We start from the raw sequence: 21943 nt of genomic DNA on the forward strand, positions 1-21943 counted from the left end.
GGAGATGTTGTGTTTAATGAGTATGACATGTTTGAAGATTTATTTGCTGGAAATAATGCTTGTCCTAAGCTTGGGGATGCTTTGCTTAATGTATATGATCCTTTGCTTCCTTCTACTTTCGGTAAGAAAATTTATTATGATGATAGCATGCCTCATATTTATGATGATTACATTGATAAAAGTGGGTTTGGAAGAGTGTCAACTCTAGGTAGTAGTGATCCCACTATTTTGGAGGGTGTTGAATCTTATTACAATATTGATGAAAGTCGATTTGGAGAGGTCATGACTTTATTTAGTGATACATCCAGTATTTTGGAAGAGGTTTCAATTGACTATGACAATAAAGTTGCTATCTATGATGATTATTATGATGACATGTATGCCATAAAGAGTGATAAATCTTCTATGCTTGTGCATCATGAAAAGAGTGTTGTATGTGATGGTTATATTATTGAATCCATTCATGATGTTTCTGAAAATTATTATGAGGAAGGAACTTATGCTCTTACATATCTCAATAATATCAAGTTTCTTCTCTATGTGTTGATTGTTTTGAAGTTGCACTTGTTTTGCCTTCCTATGCTAGTTAATTCTTGCTCCCATAATTTGTTTGCTCACAAAATTCCTATGCATAGGAAATGGGTTAGACCTAAATGTGCTAGTAATATGCTTCATGATGCTCTCTTTATGTTTTAATTCTTATCTTCTATGCAAGCATCATTGAAATCATCATGCCTAGCTTAAAAGGCATAAAAGAAAAGCGCTTGTGGGGAGACAACCCACACTTTCAACTACTATTTTTGTGCGCTCACATGATTATGCTACTGTATTAATCATGTTTTATAGCTTTTTTTCAACAAAGTGCCAAGTAAAGCCTTTGGGATCATCTTGGGTGATAGTTGATTTGACCCTGCTGAAAAACAGAAACGTTTGTGTTCACGAAAATAAGTCTCGTTTTTAACAAAAGAGTGATTTTGAGTTGATTATTTTTGCAGAAGTTTAACATGCAAATTGCTAACGTAGTCCTAATTTTTGCATAATTTTTGGAGGAGCAGAAGTATGGTATTTATCCAGATGATTACAGACTGTTCTGTTTTTGATAGATTGTGTTTTCAATGCATAGTTTGCTTGTTTCCTAGTTTCTATGTCTTATACTGCTCAATATAAATTGTAGAAATGATATGCTAGAGTAGGCATTGTGTCGAAACAATTATGAATCTTGTCTTTGACAATAGCAAAGTGAAATGGTTTGCTCTTTATCATACTAACCTATCTCATGAAGTTCCATTAACTTTTGTGTGATTGAAGTTTTCAAGTTTTGGGTGAGATATCAATATGAGGAGAATAAGGAGTGACAAGACCCTAAGCTTGGGGATGCCCAAGGCACCCCCAAGGTAATATTCAAGGAATATACAAGCAACTAAGCTTGGGGATGCCCCGGAAGGCATCCCCTCTTTTGTCTCCAACGTTATCGGTAACCTCACTTGGAGCTATGTTTTCATTCATCACTTGATTTGTGTTTTTCTTGGAGCGTAAATTTATTTTGTTAGGATTTTCTTGCTATTATTTAGCATAGTGTTTTGCATCTTTTATTTCAATAAAAGTGGCATTGATAGCCTTTACTATGCTTATTTTACAAGTCTACATGTTGCTGTTTGGAAACAGAAAGTTTATCGATGTTGCAAAAATTCCCGAGGAAAGTCAGAATGTGATAAAATGTTGAAACTTTTTGCATAATAAGCTCTGATAAATTCTCTACAGTGTGGTAGAATTTCATAATGTTTGGAGTTAGGGAAGTGTTGATACTCTTCCACTCTTTACCGACTGTACTCTTTTGGCAGATTGCTGTTATGTTTGCATTGTTTGCATATGCTTGCTTTTTTAATTAATATATTTGAGGATAGGAGTATTAAAGATGCTGAGGAATTTAGTATGCAATGTTGAATAATAATTTTATTGATTTGCCATAGTAGAGATTGACAAGGTTTTTGCATTAGTTTATACTAACTTATCTCACGAGTTCTTTTTGAGTTTTGCATGGATAAAGCTTTTGAGATTTAGAAAAACTGTGATATGAGAAGAATTAAGGAGACACAAAAGATCAAGCTTGGGGATGCGCAAGGCACCCCAAGATAATATTTCAAGAAGTCTCAAGCATCTAAGCTTGGGGATGCCCCGGTAGGCATCCCAACTTTTTCCTTCAACAATTATCGGTTAGTATCGGTTGAGCCTAAGTTTTTGCTGCTTCACATGAGTTGTGCTATTCTTAGAATGTAATTTTATTTTTGTTTTACTTGCTGTTTTAATAAAATATTTATATCTGAAAGTTTTAAATAAAATAGAGTCCTCAAATAGTTGCCAAGGAGACTAAGTAAGCGACATTCACATCCCGTCAACGAAGCTCTTTTCTTTGGAATTGCTCTTGTGCTTCACTTATATCCTATGAGTAAATTGTTGAATAAATTGAATGCCATGAAGTTGATATCTTATCATGCCTAGTGGTAACTTCACATTGGGTGTAGAAAGTGAAATCTTTTGAGGCTTGATAATCACAATTTTGGTCATACAAGAAATTCACGAATAATTAGTATAAGGAAGAGAACTTTCACATGTAAATACACTATCATGGAAATCCTTTGTGATTGTGAGCCCCCATCAAAATATTATATGCCAAAATTGTTGACGTTGGACAAAGAAGACAACGTAATGATTTATGTTTGCTCATATTCACATAGAAGTCATATTGTCATAGATCCTTCAACATGTGGTGCTTGCCCCCCATCTTTGCTAGGCCAAAAATTCCGCACCATGTAGAGATACTACTTGTGCATCCAAAAAACCTTAAACCCAAATCTTATTTTCAAGAGTCCACCATACCTACCTAAGGATTGAGCAAGATCCTTCAAGTAAGTTGTCATCGGTGCAATAAGGCAATAAAAATTGCTTCTAAAAGTGTTAGATAATTTAGTGTAAGAGAAAATTGAGCGTTGTACGAACTTATGATGGCAAAGCAATAAAAGCGACGAGCTGCATAATAAAGGTTGCTATCATAAGGGCCAATATAACGTGACGTTCTTTTGCACTAAGGGGTTGATCATAGAAACAAATAAGCGTATGGCAACCTCTGCTTCCCTCTATGAAGGGCCTATCCTTACTTTTATGTATTTACTTCTATGCAAAGAGTCAAAGTTATTCTCTCTATTCCTTTTTATTTTCCTCTTTTGGCAAGCATCATGTGGTGAGGAAAGATCTAGGCACATATGTCCAGATGAATATGGGTAGCATGAGCTATTATTGTTGACATCACCCTTGAGGTGAATACGTTGGGAGGCAAAACAATAAGCCCCTATCTTTCTATGTGTCCGGTTGAAACGTTTTGCTCATGTGTATGCGGTGAGTGTTAGCAATCATAGAAGACTATATGATGGTTGAGTATGTGGAGATCTTACTTATACTCTGTTGAATAAGTTGAATTGCAATTGCTTGGTGACTGAGAACATAGGTTGTTGAGTTTCAAGATAATTCATTGTTTGAACCTTAACATGTGAATTGGTTTCCATTATAACATGAGAAGTTTTATAAGAAATAATTGCTGTTATGATGCTAGTAAAAGTGATTGAAATTGTCATTGATCAAACTTGTGCACTTTGCTAGCATTCACACTTCATAAATTGATCGAACAGAAAGAATAGCTTTGAGGTGGTTCTGTACCCTACAAACAATTACTATCTTTTGTTCTCCGCTAATAGGAACACGGGAGTGATTCTTTATTGCACTTTGAGGGATAATCATATGATCCAACTATGTTAGCGTTGTTGAGAGATTGCACTAGCGAAAGTATGGACCCTAGGCCTCATTTTCAAGAATTGCAATACCGTTTTTGTGCCCGTTTCCTATTTGCTACCTTGCTTTTTTATTTATTCAGATTATAAAAATATATTTCTACCATCAATATTACACTTTTATCACCATCTCTTCGCCGTACTAGTGCACCTATACAATTTTCCATTGTAAGTGTGTTGGGGACACACGAGATTTCTTGTATTTGGTTGCAGGGTCGTTTGAGAGAGACTATCTTCATCCTACACCTCCCATGGATTGATAAACCTTAGGTCATCCACTTGAGGGAAAATTGTACTGTCCTACAAAACTCTGCGGTTGGAGGCCCAACACGTGTCTACAAGAATAAAGTTGCGTAGTAGACATCACCAATCTAGAGGCCTTCTCTGGTACTCTGCTGGAGGAGTCAACTATCACGGAGGGGTTATTCATCATCACCCTAGCCCGTCCGATGATGTGTGAGTAGTTTACCACAGACCTACGTGTCCGTAGGCAGTAGCTAGATGGCTTCTTATCTCTTTTTGATCTTTAATACAATGTTCTCCTCGATGTTCTTGGAGATCTATTTGATGTAATTCTTTTTTGCGGTGTGTTTGTTGGGATCCGATGAATTGTGATTTTATGATCATATCTATCTATGAATATTATTTGAGTCTTTGTTGAACTCTTATATGCATGACTTTTATAGTCTCGTATTTCTTCTCCGAAACTTTGGTTTGGTTTGGCCAACTAGATTGATATTTCTTGCCATGGGAAGAGATGCTTTGTGATGGGTTCGATCTTGCGGTGCTCAATCTTAGTGACAGAAGGAGACATGGCACAATTGTATCGTTGCCATTAAGGATAAAAAGATGGGGTCTATTGCTACATTAATAGATCCTGTCTACATCATGTCATCGTTCTTATTGCATTACTCCGTTTATTCATGAACATAATAGACTAGATGCATGCTCGATAGCGGTTGATGTGTGGAGTAATAGTAGTAGATGCAGAATCGTTTTGGCCTTCTAATCTTGGACGTGATGCCTATATACATGATCATTGCCTTGGATATCGTCATAATTATTTGCTTTTCTTTCTATTTCCCAACAGTAATTTGTTTACCCACCGTATGCTATTTTCTCGAGAGAAGCCTCTTGTGGAATCTACGGCCCCCGGGTCTATTTTCTATCATATTGTCATCAAATCTATTGATCCAAAAATCCAAAAATACCTTGCTGCACTTTTTATTTATTTATTTTATTTTGTGTTTTTGTCAGATCTATTTATCCAATCTCATACAATTTAATCTATCGCATTGGGTTGCAAAAATTTATTATTTGTTTGAAGGTACTGCTTACATAGTTTGGTGGATCCTCCTACTGGATTGATACCTTGGTTTCATAACTGAAGGAAATAGTTACCGTTGTTGTGCTACATCATCCTCTCCTCTTCGGGAAAATACCAACGCAGATACAAGCAATCAGGAAGAATTTCTAGCGCCGTTGCCGAGGAGGATCAAGTCCAGATCTATCAGGTACACAATCACAATTCTCATCTCCTTGCAATTACTTTATTTTCCATTTGCCTCTCGTTTTCATCTCCCACACTTCTAAAACATTTCCTAAGAAGACACAAAATAATTTGCCTTTTTATTCACCTTCTTTGTCGTTTGCCTTTTTCTTGTTAGATCTCTTGTTTGCTTGCAATCGCGATGTCTCAAGAAAATACCAAGTTGTGTGATTTTCCAATAATAATAATAATAATAATTTTATTAGTACTTCGGTTGCTCCTCCTGCCGCTAGTGCGGAATCTTATGATATTAATGCCGCTTTGTTGAATCTTGTTATGAAAGAGCAATTTTCCGGTAGTCCTAATGAGGACGCCGCGTCCCATCTAAGCACTTTCGTAGAATTGTGTGATATGCAAAAGAAAAAAGATGTGGACAATGATATTGTGAAGTTGAAATTATTTCCTTTCTCTGTGAGGGATCGTGCAAAAATTTGGTTTTCATCTTTGCCTCGCAATAGTATTGATTCTTGGGATAAGTGCAAAGATGCTTTTATTACTAATTATTTTCTGCCATGAAAATTATTTCCCTTAGAAATCAAATCATGAATTTCAAGAAACTAGAGCATGAACATGTTGCGCAATCTTGGGAAAGAATGAAATTAATGCTAAAAAATGTCGTACTCATGGTTTAAATCTGTGGATAATTATACAAAATATTTATGCAGGATTGAATTTTGTCTCTAGAAATCTTTTAGATTCCGCCGCGGGTGGTGCTTTTATGGAAATTACTTTAGGTGAAACCACGGAATTGCTTGATAATAGTATGGAAAATTATTCATAATGGCATACTGAAAGAGCTCCTACTAGTAAAAAGGTTAATTCGGTTGAAGAAATTAGTACTATGAGTGAAAAAGTTGATGCACTTATAAAATTGGTTGCTAGTAAGAATGCTCCTATTGATCTTAATGTTGTGCCTTTTCTACTTTTATTGAGCAAAATAGCGATTCCTTATATGTGAATTTTATCTCGCGATACAATTTTAATAACAATGCTTATGGAGGCAATTTTAATCCTAGGCCTTTTCCTCGAAATTCCTCTAATAATTATGGCAATTCCTATGGTAATTCTTGGTAAAATAATGTAGGATGCCCTCTAATCTTGAGAGTAATATTAAAGAATTTATAAGTGCGCAAAAAGTTTTCAACACTGCGATAGAAGAAAACTTTAATAAGATTGATGATATGTCTAGGAGCATTGATAGAATTTCACATGATGTAGAAAATCTCAAGATCAAAAAAATTTCACCTAAGGTTGATCTCAATGAATCAATTAAAGCTTTATATGTTTCCATGGATGGAAGTAAGAAAATAACCACTAAACTTAGAGCTAAAAGAGAATTTTTAGAAAGAGCGTTTTCTACCAATTGCTTTTTTATTAATGATGAAGATGTTAAAATGATTGGTGTTTCTTCTATATATTCCTAGCTTAGTAATATTAAACTTCATGACAAGGGGATTGATACCTTGGTTTCATAACTGTGGAAATACTTACCATTGTTTTACTACATCATCCTCTCCTCTTCGGGGAAATACCAACGCAGATACAAGCAATCGTGGGCGAGGAGGACTAGAGTGCCACCAAGCATCAAAGAGGATGTGCCCACGGCCATGGTGGTGGCGTATTGTCTCTCGTTCTCTCCCTCCCTCTTCCCCCTTTGTCTCTTCTTATTAGTTCTATATTAATAGGCGGTGTATCATATCATAAGTAAAAGAAAATAAATCCAGCCGTTCGATCAAATCTGTTGAGATATGCTCCTAAATTCATACCTAGGTAGCGTATATTTCAAACTTTGATATATGCAATCATACTTCATAGGAAGCGCATCACGAAATATCTCAGGATTCGACGCCATATCTCAAGCATTAAATGAGTGTTTAGATACACCACCATTTAAATCACTTGACCATACAAAAGAAACATATACGAGCAACCACTACCAAGAAACCATGAGATCATGGTTAATAATATAGCTAGCTGATTGCTATATGAAGCTACCTTATCATCTATAGCCACTTATACAATAGTATGGGCTATAAGGTTGGCTATTAGATTAGTGCTTTTTTAGCTTCTCTCCATCTCTTTCTTCACATTTATTGTATATGTCTAGGAATGCATATGTAGCTAGGCTCTTACATGAGAGCTCACTCCCCTTACTTTTTCACATGTCTCTCCTCCACATAGGCAAAAGTGCCATGTAAGTGGGCTATAAGCCCACTATTGTACTAGCTCTGATCAGCCGGAGCTCAACCATCCTACAAGCCTTTTATTCATGTCCTGTTCAAAGCGCCTATCTCAGCCGCTCGTGCGTGGATCCACACCACCCGGACCCACAACCGATGTGGCACTTCTCTCTGACCCAACCTCTAAAATGTTTCTAGACCAATACGCAGGGAATATAGAGAAGAAGCATACTGATACCATATAAATACTACTTTTTTTGTTTACATGACCCCGCCGATTCTGGTGGTTTTTTAGAACAAAGAAACAAGGAGCGTCCACCTTTAAATTAATAAAGCCCAACACAGGTAACAATCATAAAAAGTCAAAACAAATATGGTCGAAACATAGTATGATAAGAACACTGAATTGGCCTAGCATAAGCACAAAATGAAGCTGACAGGGACAAGTTGCCCCAATTCCACCAAGGAGCGTGCATGCACTACTAGGGAAAAGCCTAGCAGTAGCGTGGGTTTTTGGCCTATCAGTAGCGCGGGTAACCGCACTACTGCTACGACACTAGATCTAAAGGTTAGCAATAGCGTGTGTTAACATGCGCTACTGCTATATCTACTTAGTAGTAGCGCGTCGTGCAACACGCGCTACTGGTAATTACTAGTAGCACGTCTCGCTGCTCTCGCTACTACTATTATTTTGTATTCTATTTCTTTTTTATTTTATGTCGTATTCATACACCTTTATACAAGTTTTCATACAGTAGCAATTTAGAGATTGTTTTTACATTATAATGAGTTATTAAATCATTACGTGAAAGAACCGCAGATTAGTTTCAAGTGGATGGATCCTAAGTGATCAAGTCATGGATTATCACGATAATCCATGACTTGATCACTTAGGATCCATCCACTTGAAACTAATCCACGGTTCTTTCACCAAATGATATAATAACTCATCATCATCACATTAATATATAAACTCTTGCATCATATCATCACCAACAACACTAGCTAATAACCATCATAGTCATTGCTACTATTTAATCATCATAGTCATAGTGTAGCTATCTCATCACCACCAACCACTACTAGGAAAATGCTTATAGGTAGATATTTAGAGTAGCGTGGGCTAAAGACCCCGCACTACTCCTACTTAGCAGTAGCGCCGGACAACACCAGTGCTGCAAGCGCATGTTAGCAGTAGCTCGGGATTTCCCGGCCAGCGCTGCTGTTGATGGGACACACTCTCAGCCCCCTGTTGCAGCTTTAGCTATAGTGCCGGGCCACCTCCCCCACGCTGCTGCTAAGCCCACCTCTGCTTCCTCCCGCGCTGGCCCGCGCGCCGTTCCCTGCTCACTCACTCACACTCACACGCTCACACTCACAGAATCCCTCCATCCCCTTATCTGGCCGCCCTTCCCCGCACGGGCCCTCTTCCCTCGTCGGCCGCCCTTCCCCGCGCCGGCCCTCCTCCCCTGTCGCCCCCCCCGCACCGGCCATCCTCCCCCGCCGGTCTCCCTCCTGCGCCGGCCCTCCTCCACCGAGAGGTACTCCTCCCTCCTTCCCCCTCCTCCCTCCCTAGTTATAGTTATTAGAGAGTAGTTATTTTGAATCCTATATAGTTGAAAAAATGTAGGTTCTTAGAATAATGTAGGTTATGATCGAACCCTAGCTAGGACAGATTAGGTAGTATGAACCCTAGTTAATTCGTATGAACCCTAGGTTTTTAAATTTAGCTAGGTTTTAAAGTTAGGAAAAAAATTAGCTAGGTTTTTAATTAGGTGTAGTTAATAGAATTTAGGTGTTTTATGTGTATTTAACAGAATTTTAGGTGTTTTAGGTGTAGTTAACAGAATTCTAGGTATTTTTTAGTTAAAGCAATTGTTGTTATTTTTTTAGTTAAAGCAAGTTTTCCTGTTATATGCAAATTTGAAGTGGACATGTCATATTTTGAACATGTCACATTTTGGACATGTCATATTTTTCCGAGTGGCCTATGTTTTGCCAGAAATGTCGATTCGTTTACGTTCTGGCAAATTTCAGGCGCTCGATATGTCCTGGTTTTAGCAAAGGTGATGCCGAATTTTGCTATCTGTTTATTAATTTTGTTTTCATAATTAAGCATTTTGTTCTCGACGTCGACGATGCCTATCCCGCATCCTCGTCGTCGACTGGGCGGAGGAGGCCTGCTTGAGCAGAGGGGCCATGTCCGGGACTGGGCTCCGCCGGGCTGGTACTGGGTTGTGCTACCTTCTGGTGAGCGCAACTTAGTGGGGAGCCAGCCCGTCGTCGACCCAGAGCGTCTTTGGTGGCGGTCACGTGGGCCTGCATCGGTGCATAGGCTTGAGTCCCCCACGCAGGTGGTACAACACCGTGTCACGTAGGAGGACGCGCACGTCCATCGCTAGATGGTTGCGTTGGCGGACGTAAGGTTCTCCAATACCTGGCAGATTCTTCAAGGATCGCACCGGAGCTATGATCCTGTGGTGGTTCCTTCTCTTTGGGTGTCCACCGCGGCCCACTGAACCTAGAGGAGCTATTATTCGAGATGTATTAGTGATATTATATGATGATCTTTGCTACAAACTACTATATATGTATTCGATGATGGATTATTAAGTACCTATTAGTTATTTGCTTATTGAATGCATGCTAATTTGAATGGAGGACTTTGTTTTATCTCTATTATGATTTTAGTTCTGCTTATTGAATGCACGTCTGTTTCAACAATGAACATATAGGAAATGTCTAACAATGAAAGGGAATTCGCTATGTGCGAGTACTGCGAAGATGAGCGCGGTCTGTGCGACAGGCCTCATCTGGTAGAAGGTCGGCGCTTCAGCATCAAGCTCGAAGAGACCTTCGATGTTGGAACGCTACGCAACAACGACAAGTGTCTTTTGTTATTTTTTGCACAACTTCTCTGCTTCTTCAATGTGTAATTTCCGTCTTTTACAACTCGACTAGCTTATCCCATGCCATGCAAGACGCTATGTCTTGGAGAAGATGGGTTTTGAAGATCATGAAAGCATGGAGACAAAGATAATTCAACTAAGGACCCATCATGGTTATGATTTTGTTGTAAATCTATACAATTCTGTGAACTCATCCAATTTTGGTTGCCTGAAATGGGAAGCACTTTGCAAGGCGTATGATTTTCATGAGGGTATGCTTCTCACCTTCGATCTTGGTGATCCTGACATCGACGAAAATAATATGACCATTTGGATCCTTGTTGACACGCTTCTAGTTCTACCGCTGTCTGAGTTTCTCAAACATATTTATTAAGTAATTTATATTGTTTATTTCAAAATAGTTGACAGCTTATTTCCATTGACAGCTTATTTTCATTCTTCAAAAAATGTATGGAAGATGGTAGACAGAACCTACTACTACAATGATGAAGCACAATTAACTTATAAGGAGAAAGATGGTCTTATAGCATTTTTTACTGATCTTGAGAATTACAATAGCTATTATCAAACTCCTCCACATTTAGGTCAGCCGCAGTATCCACATCACTCCTGTCCATACCGGATATCTAAAAGCGAGGAAGCCATGATAATAAATGATTTAAAAAAATGTTTCGACCATCGTACAGAGCTACTTGGAAGCAACATTGTGCGTAGGCCAAGACTTGGAGACAGGATGATCTCCGTTCTTTATTATGGAGAGTCCATTTTCCTTAATGGAGAGTCAATGCCTATCTTGTTTTATGATATTTTACCTAAGAGAGGGTAGAGTAGGTCCTATGAGAGGAGTAGGTCCTAGCTAGAATGTGTTATTATGTGCTACAATGTGTTAGAGTTGATGATGATGAGGAGTTGTGATTATGACTAGTGACCAATTTGTTATATGATGTCTCATTGACGAACATTGTTTGGTGGTGATGACTAGTGGTGATGAATATACTATTTAAACAGACTAGTTCATGATGATTGTTATTGTATAAAAGATATATCTGTTTAAACATGTATAGCGCCAAAATGCAAAAAAAAACATAAATTTAGCAGTGGCGCGGGCCAAAATATTACCAGCAGCGCTCATTTACTAGTAGCGCTTTCCAGTGGCGCACTACTAGTATCTGAACATACCAGTAGCGTTGGTCTAAACAAGTGCTACTGCTACAAAATAGCTGTAGCGCCATAGCAGTAGCCCGGGCGCCCACGCTACTGGTAGCTCAAAAACCAGCGCTACTGGTAAGGTTTTCCCTAGTAGTGAACACACTACTAGGGAAAATCTTATACACAGAATCTTAGCAGCAGCGTGGTACAAAACGAGGCGCTACTGCTAACATTCAGTAGCGCGGGTGCGGAACAAGCGCTACTGCTACTCAGTTAGCAGCAGCGCGGCCGAGCCGAACCGCGCTGCTACTAAAAGCGACCGACAGTACCCACCAACCTTGGTTTAGCAGCAGCGCGCGTACGCAACCAGCGCTACTAGTAAAGTAATAGTAGTAGCACGCTTAGTTTTCTTGTCGCTACTGCTAATTTTGAAACTGGCCATATGGCGGGCCCGCTTAGTAGTAGCGCGTGCACAGGAAGCGCGCTGCTGCTATTCTCTTAGCAGTAGCGAGCTTAGCCACCCGCGCTACTGCTAAGACGCAGCACAATTTCCACCTTTACCCTCCCCTCCCCCATCTCCTCTCTTCCTCACTTTCCCCTACTCCCACCTCCTCTCTTCCTCAATACTTCTCCCCCCATTACTCTCCCTCTTGTACCTACCTTTCTCTCTCTTTATTACTCCTAGCACCACCTCCATTAATGCATCTCCTTTCTCTTTTTCTTTCCCCCTCCACTAGTTGAAGTTGTCTCCTCCCAAATTAGCTAGCTAGGTAGATGTAGCTAGCATTTAGTGAAGTGACCTATGTGCCCCCTAACTAGATTTAGCTTTGTCAAGAAGAGCTTTGTCCACTTTTGATCTCCGATCCCTACTACATCATCATCTCTCCACCGCGTGCTCGATCTCGAGATAGGTGTGTGTGATTAAAAATTCATGCTTTTGCAAGAATGGAAATATGTGTATGTGTGTGCGATATGAGAATTGGGCGAGATGATTGAAATTGTGTGTGTGGCATGAGTTGACACCGAATTGTGCTTCTGAGTTGCCTATGTTTTGCCGAAATGTTGATTTTATTTCCGTTTCGGCGAATTCTGGGCAAACTCTAGATCTATATGTCCTATTTTTAGGGAAGGTCATGCCGAATTTTTGTATGACTTTGATGCATGCATGCATTTTTATAATCAACTTGTTTATTATTACCATGAAGGCGTTCATGATGGTTAGTGGAACGGGTGTGGATAGGTGGTTGCGGTCGGCTGTGCAGGACATGAAAGAAAATAACCTGACAGAGGTTTTATGTTAGTGTCGAAGATGCAAAGGAATAGTTTGGCTCGACCCCTATGATGAAGGTCGTGTCGAAGCGCACCTACTCATGATTGGTTTCATGGATGGCTATATTCGGTGGATAATTGAAGATGAGGATGATGATGTTGAGGACGCCAACGGGGCAGGCAATGACGACACGGGGCAAGACGAAGAGATGATCGATAATGGAGGCGGGGAAGAGGCCGGACATGGCGGCGGAGAAGGGGCCGAACTTGGTGGAGGAGAAGGGGCCGGACATGGCGGCGGAGAGAACGTGGACTCCACGCCGTAGAGTTCGTCGGTACTAAGTTCAATCATGCGGGACCCTCATGTTCAAGCATGCTAAGCACATGACACAATGCTTCTTCATAACCGACCCGTGCAATCCCAGCCATGTTGTCGTTAGGAGAGGCAAAAGGAACATCATTGGAATGGATGGAGTCGCCAACGAGGAAGACTACGATCAGTACGGCAACCCAATGAGGGAAGATGATGATGACGATGAAGTATACGTCAAAAGAAGAATCAATACTAAATTACCTAAGAAAAATCGTACTCCATGGAAACGGAAATGTCACAATGAGGGGCTCAATTATTCTTCAACGAACAAGAAGGGAAAGAAGCTCACTCAAAAACGAAAACTTCAACGCTGAGGAACCTAATGTTATCGGTCAAATGATGTAATATATATGTTCCTATTTTGTATACGCACTTAGCCATTATGCATGGGTCCAATGATGTAATATATATGTTCCTATTTTGAATACATACTTAACCGTCAAGTGATGCAATATATATCACCTTCCCTTCGTTCACAGCTTTCAGAAAAAAAAGTGAGAGAAAATAAAGAAAAAAAAACAAACAGGAAAACTGCTATAGGTACTGGTAATAGCAGTAGCGCTTTTCTGAAAAAGAGCTACAGCTAGTCAAGGTAGGAGTAGCGATTTCCTTATAAAATCGCTATAGCTACATGTAATAGCAGTAGCGCGGTCTGCGTAAAACGCGCTACTGCTATGTCCATTTAACCCCCAAAATCCTTCCCCACTAGTAGAAAAAGGGGCTTTCGTTCGGGCCTGGCCAGCCCATTAGTCCCGGTTCTTATACGAACCGGGACCAATGGGTGCATTCGTCCTGGTTCGTGAGCCCAGGAGGCCGCCTGGGGCCTCGCGGGCTTTGGTCCCGGTTCGTCTGGACCCATTTGTCCCGGTTCTAGGAACGAACCGGGACCAATGGGCCTCGCTCCTGGCCCATAACCATTGGTCCCGGTTCCAGCCACAAACCGGGAAAAATGCATTGCCTATATATAGCCCATCGCCAGCGAGCAGAGCACTCCACCGTGCTCTGTTTTTTGCTGGCCGGCGAGGGGAGGGCATTTGGGTGCTCTAGCTCACCTCCTATGCACATGAGGTGTTCGATGAAATGTCCGAGCCACACTAGTTAATATTTCTTCTCTCGAAACTCAACCTCGGAGCTCTATTTTCCCCGAGATTTTTCTAGGTTTAGCGGTCCGTCACGTCCCGTCCCCGTCTTCACCGCCGTCGATTGCCCGCGCCAATCTCGTCGCCGGCACCACCGTGGTGAGCCTCTTTTTCTTATCTTCTTTCTGAAAGAAAAAAATTCTTACTTGAGATGGATACTTGTCTAATTTTCTTACTTTTATTATTCCTTGTTATTATATAGTGCGATGGTTCTGGTATCCGCCCCCGTCAGCCCTCGTCCTGTCTATGATTCGGATGTGGTATATATTATCTTTTTATAACTATTTGGTTCATTTATTGTTTATGACAATTATGTAGGAGGTGGTTGAACCGGAAATTCCAACCGACCCTATTGTCGAGAGGTTAAATTTAGTCGAAGAAGAAAACAATTACTTGAAGGAAAAAATAAAAAAAATTGAGGAGGAGAAGATGATATTGGAGTTGCATGTTGCGGATGTCGTCGATGATCACAAGATCAAGATGGATGCAATGCGGTTGAAGATTAGAAAGATTAGAAAATATGCCATTCATACCGAGGCTTGGTATCATTATGCCGTTGGATCAATTGTTACCTTAGTTGTGATTATGATCGCATTTGTTGTTGCATTGAAAGGTTTTACATACACTACAGGAAACAGCTACTTTGCCGTCTGCCACGGCGGACGGCAAAGGCTCGAAAGGCGGACGGCAAAGACCTTTGCCGTCAGCCGCGGACGGCAAAAGGCTCCGGCAAAGAAGGCTACGACAAAGACCTACTTTGCCGTCTGCTTCCAGGCGGCGGACGGCAAAGGCTCTTTGCCATCTGCGGCGGACGGCAAAGAAGCGGACGGCAAAATGAGTAGTGTTAGTGTCCGTTAGGTGGCTAACGGCAGCCTTTGCCGTCCGCCAGCTGACGGCAAAGGCTGCAGGCTCTTTGCCATCTGTTGGCAGATGGCAAAGAGACCAAATAGGCATTAATTCTGTTTCTTCTTATATCAATTCATTTTCACAGAAAATCAAACACACATATATATATATATATGACCAATATACATATCCAACACATATTACCAATACTCATGAACACATATATATCCAACACATGTTACCAATATATAGTCATGAACACATATATATCCAACACATATCCATGAACACATATCCAACAAATATTACAAGGAATGATCTAAAACTAAATATCTATTTTCCTAAAAGACTATCTTATTACTAAGATCTTCTCCGGATCTTCTTCTTTTCTTCCAACCTGCATAACAAAAACACTAAGAAAGAGAGAATGGGTTAGGAGTAGAAATGTAGCATTTCACTTGGTGAAATGCAATGCCCTAGGAGCCAGTACTTGAGATCAAGATAATCAGCCAACCAGACCAAGTCCCAACACATCCAACCACCAGCAGCTTAGAAGAGATAACTATTAAGGAGAGCTACAGAAGACCTCAAGGTATACTTGAGGGATTATGTGCTCAGACAGCCTGGAAGTGCCAGGGCTAGTTCATCACAGCACAGGGATAGTCACATGTAAATTAAGCCTAAGAGAGGGGGGCTCAGACCAGCATCACTGCCCAAATCAGATGTAGTATCTGTCTTATCAGTAGAAAACTAGGAAAGTAACAGCCAAAACCAAGTATAGCATCTGTTCATAGGCTATTAGAAAGAGACAAATAGGAATAGCCAAACCAAGTGGTATCTGTTCATATCAGTATTAGAAGTAAAATAACTAAGAACAAGTGAGTATCCGTTCATGAGTAAAGTAACTGACCAAAGTAACAACTCCAGGATCAACTAAACAGAACAGAGCAGTACAGGAGTATATATACTTCACAAATACACATAGATGGTCACTGACCAAAACCCTGACACAGCAAGAATCATCACAGAGAGCTCCAATACAAGTTGATGCTCATCTACAGCAGCTAACCACAGCTAATAGAGCCTCACATCCCACAAGATCAAGATCTAGAGCTATGCATTAGAGAGATCAGGAGGGGAGCAAGGAGAAGCTCACCAAAAGGAGTTGTAGCCGAAGTAGGATGCAGCCACACCATCACTATGGTGTGACCAGCATCACAACCAACACCACCACAACAAGCCGGAGCTTGCCAGAGAGCACCACAACGGCGGCACCAGTGAGAGCACGGGCACGAAGGCGCCAACCAGGGGCACCGCAGCACGGAGGCGCCACCCAGGGGCACCACCGCGCCACGGCACATCCAGCACCGCCGGCGACGTGGGCACATCCAGCACCACCGCGCCACGGCACATCCAGCACCGCCGGCGACGTGGGCGCATCCAGCACCACCGCGCCACGGCACATCCCACAACCACAACCACGACACATTCAAGTTGTGAAGTGCCATTCATGTGTCACTAACATGTGGCCCCAGGGCACTTTTTAGGTATACATCTTTCTGTGGTACCAAGTTAAAAAAAATCTTGGTACTAGTTGGCCCCAGACGCACAGAGGTCAGGTTTCTGAATATAGCAATGAGCTGCTTCGGAGGTTCTGGCTGAATCCAAATCTGCAGCAAGAACATACATGCACAACTGAAACTGGTAGAGAAGACATGGTATGACGATGCAGAAGATTTATATTTAAGTGGTGCGCAGAAATTAAGTATACCATTTGGTACCCAAAACACAGAGTCAGTGTTGACAGGTTCCTGGCACCAACACTCGTTGACAGGCATTCGCTAAGCGCGAATGGCTCTTGCCATGCCTTGGCTTTAGAAGCGAGTACTAAACCGCGAAGCTCAGGAACGTAGCCAAAGCGCACTAGAGGGTTATTGAAGAGCCAACATTTGCACTCCACTTGTCTAAGCTTGGGGATAGAGACGAGCTTGATCCGTGTGCACAAAAGGCCGATGAACTCAAGCTCCTGGAGCTCAGAGCACGGCACATCGATCTTGAGCGTGGAGTGCAGATCAGGCAGTCTGCAGAATCTCAAGCTGAGGTGCCTGAGCCTACTGCAAGTGCTAATGAGGTCAGGTGAGGGGAAGACGTGTAGAAGCTGAGGACGAGCACCTTGAGGGCACCACTCTCGCACACTCCCTCGGCGGGAGGTACCCGAGTGAGCAAGGCCCGCGCCGCGCCCGTGAACGCGTCCATGACCTGGAGCGATGTGGCGCCGCGGAAGTGACCGGCGTCGAGGTGCACGAGCGAGAGGTGGCTGGGGAGGTGCCGCCACCGCGTGGAGAGCGCGCCGGCGCGGACCGCCTCGCGCAGGTGGAGGCGCTCGAGGATGTCGAGGAGGAGGTGGTCGGGGAGGGCGCTGATTCCGTCCTCGCCGACGTGGTCGGCGTTGCGCTTGGGCGGCGGCGACTCCATGGTCCCGACCGATTGACTGAAACCCTAGCTCCAATCAATGCGCCCCAGGCGGCGGCCTCCTGTTCGAGGTCGCGGCTCCCCCACCTTGTGCCTGCCGCGCGATCCGGTGGCGAGGCCCGCCGGGAGGTCGGTGGCGCCGCCCGCGGCATCCCCGGGGCGCCGGTCCCAGGCGACGGAGACGGAGAGCGGGTGCGAGGAGTCCGGGCAGCGGCCCCGCGGGGCCTCGGCGGGCGCCCGGGAGAGGGAGACCGCGGCGGCGAGGAACCCGGCGAGGCCGAAGAGGAGGCAGGCCGCGGAGACGGCCGGCGAGGAGAGCAGGTGGCGGAGCGAGGAGCGGCGGGGGCGGCGGTCGGTGCGGATCTGGTGGGCCTCGGGGAGGGGAGAGAGGGAGAGAAGAGATAACGGCGGGGGGAGAGAGGGAGAGAAGAGATAACGTGCGGTGGGGGTGTGGATCTGGTTTGCCGTCCGCTGTTTTGTCTCTTTGCCGTCTGCTAGCAGACGGCAAGCCGTCTGCTAGCAGACGGCAAAGTGGGGGCGTTTTTTTCCGTAAACGGCTCGTTAGTGGGGGGCCACCTCTCTCTTTGCCGTCCGCCAGCTGACGGCAAAGAACTGACTGATGGCAAAGGCCTGTTTTGCTGTCTGCCATTTTCTTTGCCGTCTGCTTTTGGGTAGCTGATGGCAAAGACCTTCTTTGCCATCCGCTAGCAGATGGCAAAGAGCTGGCAGATGGCAAATTAGCTGATTCCAGTAGTGATAGTTTCAATGTATGGTTTAACTAGATGCTCTGGAGAGCTATATGTTGTTCAATTTGAACTATGTATGTACTTTGGTTTTAATGTGATGATGAACTACTATTAATTTTGTCACTTATCTCTATCCAGCTGAAAATAATCAGTAAATGCATGAAAAATAACAAATGAAGTCAGAAAGGGTTGAAAATTGATGATGTGGCTTCGAATGGTGCATTTTGAACACAGAAAAACTATGGAGTTCAAATAAGTTCAAAAAAATGAAATCCCTTTGTAACAGACGAGTTTCCATATGAAACCCTGATACTTCGAAAGAGATTGTCTGTTTTGTACACGAAGTGCATCCAGTTTTTGCCGTAAGCCTCTCTACTTTCTTGCACATGCTATGTGGGTGAAATGATGATAGCATGCCAACTTTCAACCTTTTCAGAGTTCATTTAGAGTGCTTTTCAATTTGAGGGTCTTATAGCTGAAAAAATCAGTAAATGCATCAAAAATAACAAATGAAGTCAGAAAGGGTTGAAAATTGATGATGTGGCTTTGAATGGTGCATTTTGAACACAGAAAAACTATGGAGTTCAAATAAGTAAAATGAAATCTCTTTGTAACAGACGAGTTTTCGTATGAAACCCTGATACTTCGAAAGAGATTGTCTGTTTTGTACACGAAGTGCATCCAGTTTTTGCCGTAAGCCTCTCTACTTTCTTGCACATGCTATGTGGGTGAAATGATGATACCATGCCAACTTTCAACCTTTTCACAGTTCATTTGTAGTGCTTTTCAATTTGAGGGTCTTATAGCTGGAAAAAATCAGTAAATGCATGAAAAATAACAAATGAAGTCAGAAAGGGTTGAAAATTGATGATGTGGCTTTGAATGGTGCATTTTGAACACCGAAAAACTATGGAGTTCAAATAAGTTCCAAAACATGAAATCCCTTTGTAACAGACGAGTTTCCGTATGAATCTCTGATTCTTTGAAAGAGATTGTCCGTTTTGTACACGAAGTGCATCCAGTTTTTGCCGTAAGCCTCTCTACTTTCTTCCACATGCTATGTGGGTGAAATGATGATACCATGCCAACTTTCAACCTTTTCAGAGTTCATTCATAGTGCTTTTGAATTTGAGGGTCTTATAGTTGGAAAAAAATCAGTAAATGCATTAAAAATATCAAATGAAGTCAGAAAGGGTTGAAAATTGATGATGTGGCTTTGAATGGTGCAGTTTGAACACAGAAAAACTATGGAGTTCAAATAAGTTCAAAAAAATGAAATCCCTTTGTAACAAACGGGTTTCCCTATGAAACCCTGATACTTCGAAAGAGATTGTCCGTTATGTACACGAAGTGCATCCAGTTTTTGCCGTAAGCCTCTCTACTTTCTTGCACATGCTATGTGGGTGAAATGATGATACCATGCCAACTTTCAACCTTTTCAGAGTGTATTTGTAGTGCTTTTCAATTTGAGGGTCTTATAGCTGAAAAAAATTATCAGTAAATGCATAAAAAATAACAAATTAAGTCAGAAAGGGCTGAAAATTGATGATGTGGCTTTGAATGGTGTATTTTGAACACAGAAAAACTATGGAGTTCAAATAAGTTCAAAAAAAAAGAAATCCCTTTGTAACAGACGAGTTTCCGTATGAAACCCTAATACTTCGAAAGAGATTGTCCGTTTTGTACACGAAGTGCATCCAGTTTTTGTCGTAAGCCTCTCTACTTTCTTGCACATGCTATGTGGGTGAAATGATGATACTATGCCAACTTTCAACCTTTTCAGAGTTCATTTGTAGTGCTTTTCAATTTGAGGGCCTTATAGCTGGAAAAAATCAGTAAATGCATGAAAATAACAAATGAAGTCAGAAAGGGTTGAAAATTGATGATGTGGCTTCGAATGGTGCATTTTGAACACAGAAAAACTATGGAGTTCAAATAAGTTCAAAAAAATGAAATCCCTTTGTAACAGACGAGTTTCCATATGAAACCCTGATACTTCGAAAGAGATTGTCTGTTTTGTACACGAAGTGCATCCAGTTTTTGCCGTAAGCCTCTCTACTTTCTTGCACATGCTATGTGGGTGAAATGATGATACCATGCCAACTTTCAACCTTTTCAGAGTGTATTTGTAGTGCTTTTCAATTTGAGGGTCTTATAGCTGAAAAAAATTATCAGTAAATGCATAAAAAATAACAAATTAAGTCAGAAAGGGCTGAAAATTGATGATGTGGCTTTGAATGGTGTATTTTGAACACAGAAAAACTATGGAGTTCAAATAAGTTCAAAAAAAAAGAAATCCCTTTGTAACAGACGAGTTTCCGTATGAAACCCTAATACTTCGAAAGAGATTGTCCGTTTTGTACACGAAGTGCATCCAGTTTTTGTCGTAAGCCTCTCTACTTTCTTGCACATGCTATGTGGGTGAAATGATGATACTATGCCAACTTTCAACCTTTTCAGAGTTCATTTGTAGTGCTTTTCAATTTGAGGGCCTTATAGCTGGAAAAAATCGGTAAATGCATGAAAATAACAAATGAAGTCAGAAAGGGTTGAAAATTGATGATGTGGCTTTGAATGGTGCATTTTGAACACAGAAAAACTATGGAGTTCAAATAAGTTCCAAAAAATGAAATCCCTTTGTAACAGACGAGTTTCCTATGAATCTCTGATTCTTTGAAAGAGATTGTCCGTTTTGTACACGAAGTGCATCCAGTTTTTGCCGTAAGCCTCTCTACTTTCTTCCACATGCTATGTGGGTGAAATGATGATACCATGCCAACTTTCAACCTTTTCAGAGTTCATTCGTAGTGCTTTTCAATTTGAGGGTCTTATAGTTGGAAAAAATCAGTAAATGCATTAAAAATATCAAATGAAGTCAGAAAGGGTTGAAAATTTATGATGTGGCTTTGAATGGTGCAGTTTGAACACAGAAAAACTATGGAGTTCAAATAAGTTCAAAAAAAATGAAATCCCTTTGTAACAGACGGGTTTCCCTATGAAACCCTGATACTTCGAAAGAGATTGTCCGTTTTGTACACGAAGTGCATCCAGTTTTTGCCGTAAGCCTCTCTACTTTCTTGCACATGCTATGTGGGTGAAATGATGATACCATGCCAACTTTCAACCTTTTCAGAGTTCATTTGTAGTGCTTTTCAATTTGAGGGTCTTATAGCTGGAAAAAAATCAGTAAATGCATCAAAAATAACAAATTAAGTCAGAAAGGGCTGAAAATTGATGATGTGGCTTTGAATGGTGTATTTTGAACACAGAATAACTATGGAGTTCAAATAAGTTCAAAAAAATGAAATCCCTTTGTAACAGACGAGTTTCCGTATGAAACTCTAATACTTCGAAAGAGATTGTCCGTTTTGTACACGAAGTGCATGCAGTTTTTGTCGTAAGCCTCTCTACTTTCTTGCACATGCTATGTGGGTGAAATGATGATACCATGCCATCTTTCAACCTTTTC

At 41.5% G+C, this 21943-nt stretch overlaps 1 pseudogene; it reads right to left on the minus strand.

Annotated features, from left to right (window-relative positions):
- The window catches only part of LOC123076087 (uncharacterized), a 50071-nt pseudogene extending 42828 nt beyond the window's left edge, over positions 1–7243 (minus strand).
- Positions 7244–21943: the final 14700 nt, after the last annotated feature.

Source organism: Triticum aestivum, chromosome 3D (genome assembly GCF_018294505.1).
Source record: "Triticum aestivum cultivar Chinese Spring chromosome 3D, IWGSC CS RefSeq v2.1, whole genome shotgun sequence".
NCBI classification, from domain to species: Eukaryota; Viridiplantae; Streptophyta; class Magnoliopsida; order Poales; family Poaceae; genus Triticum; species Triticum aestivum.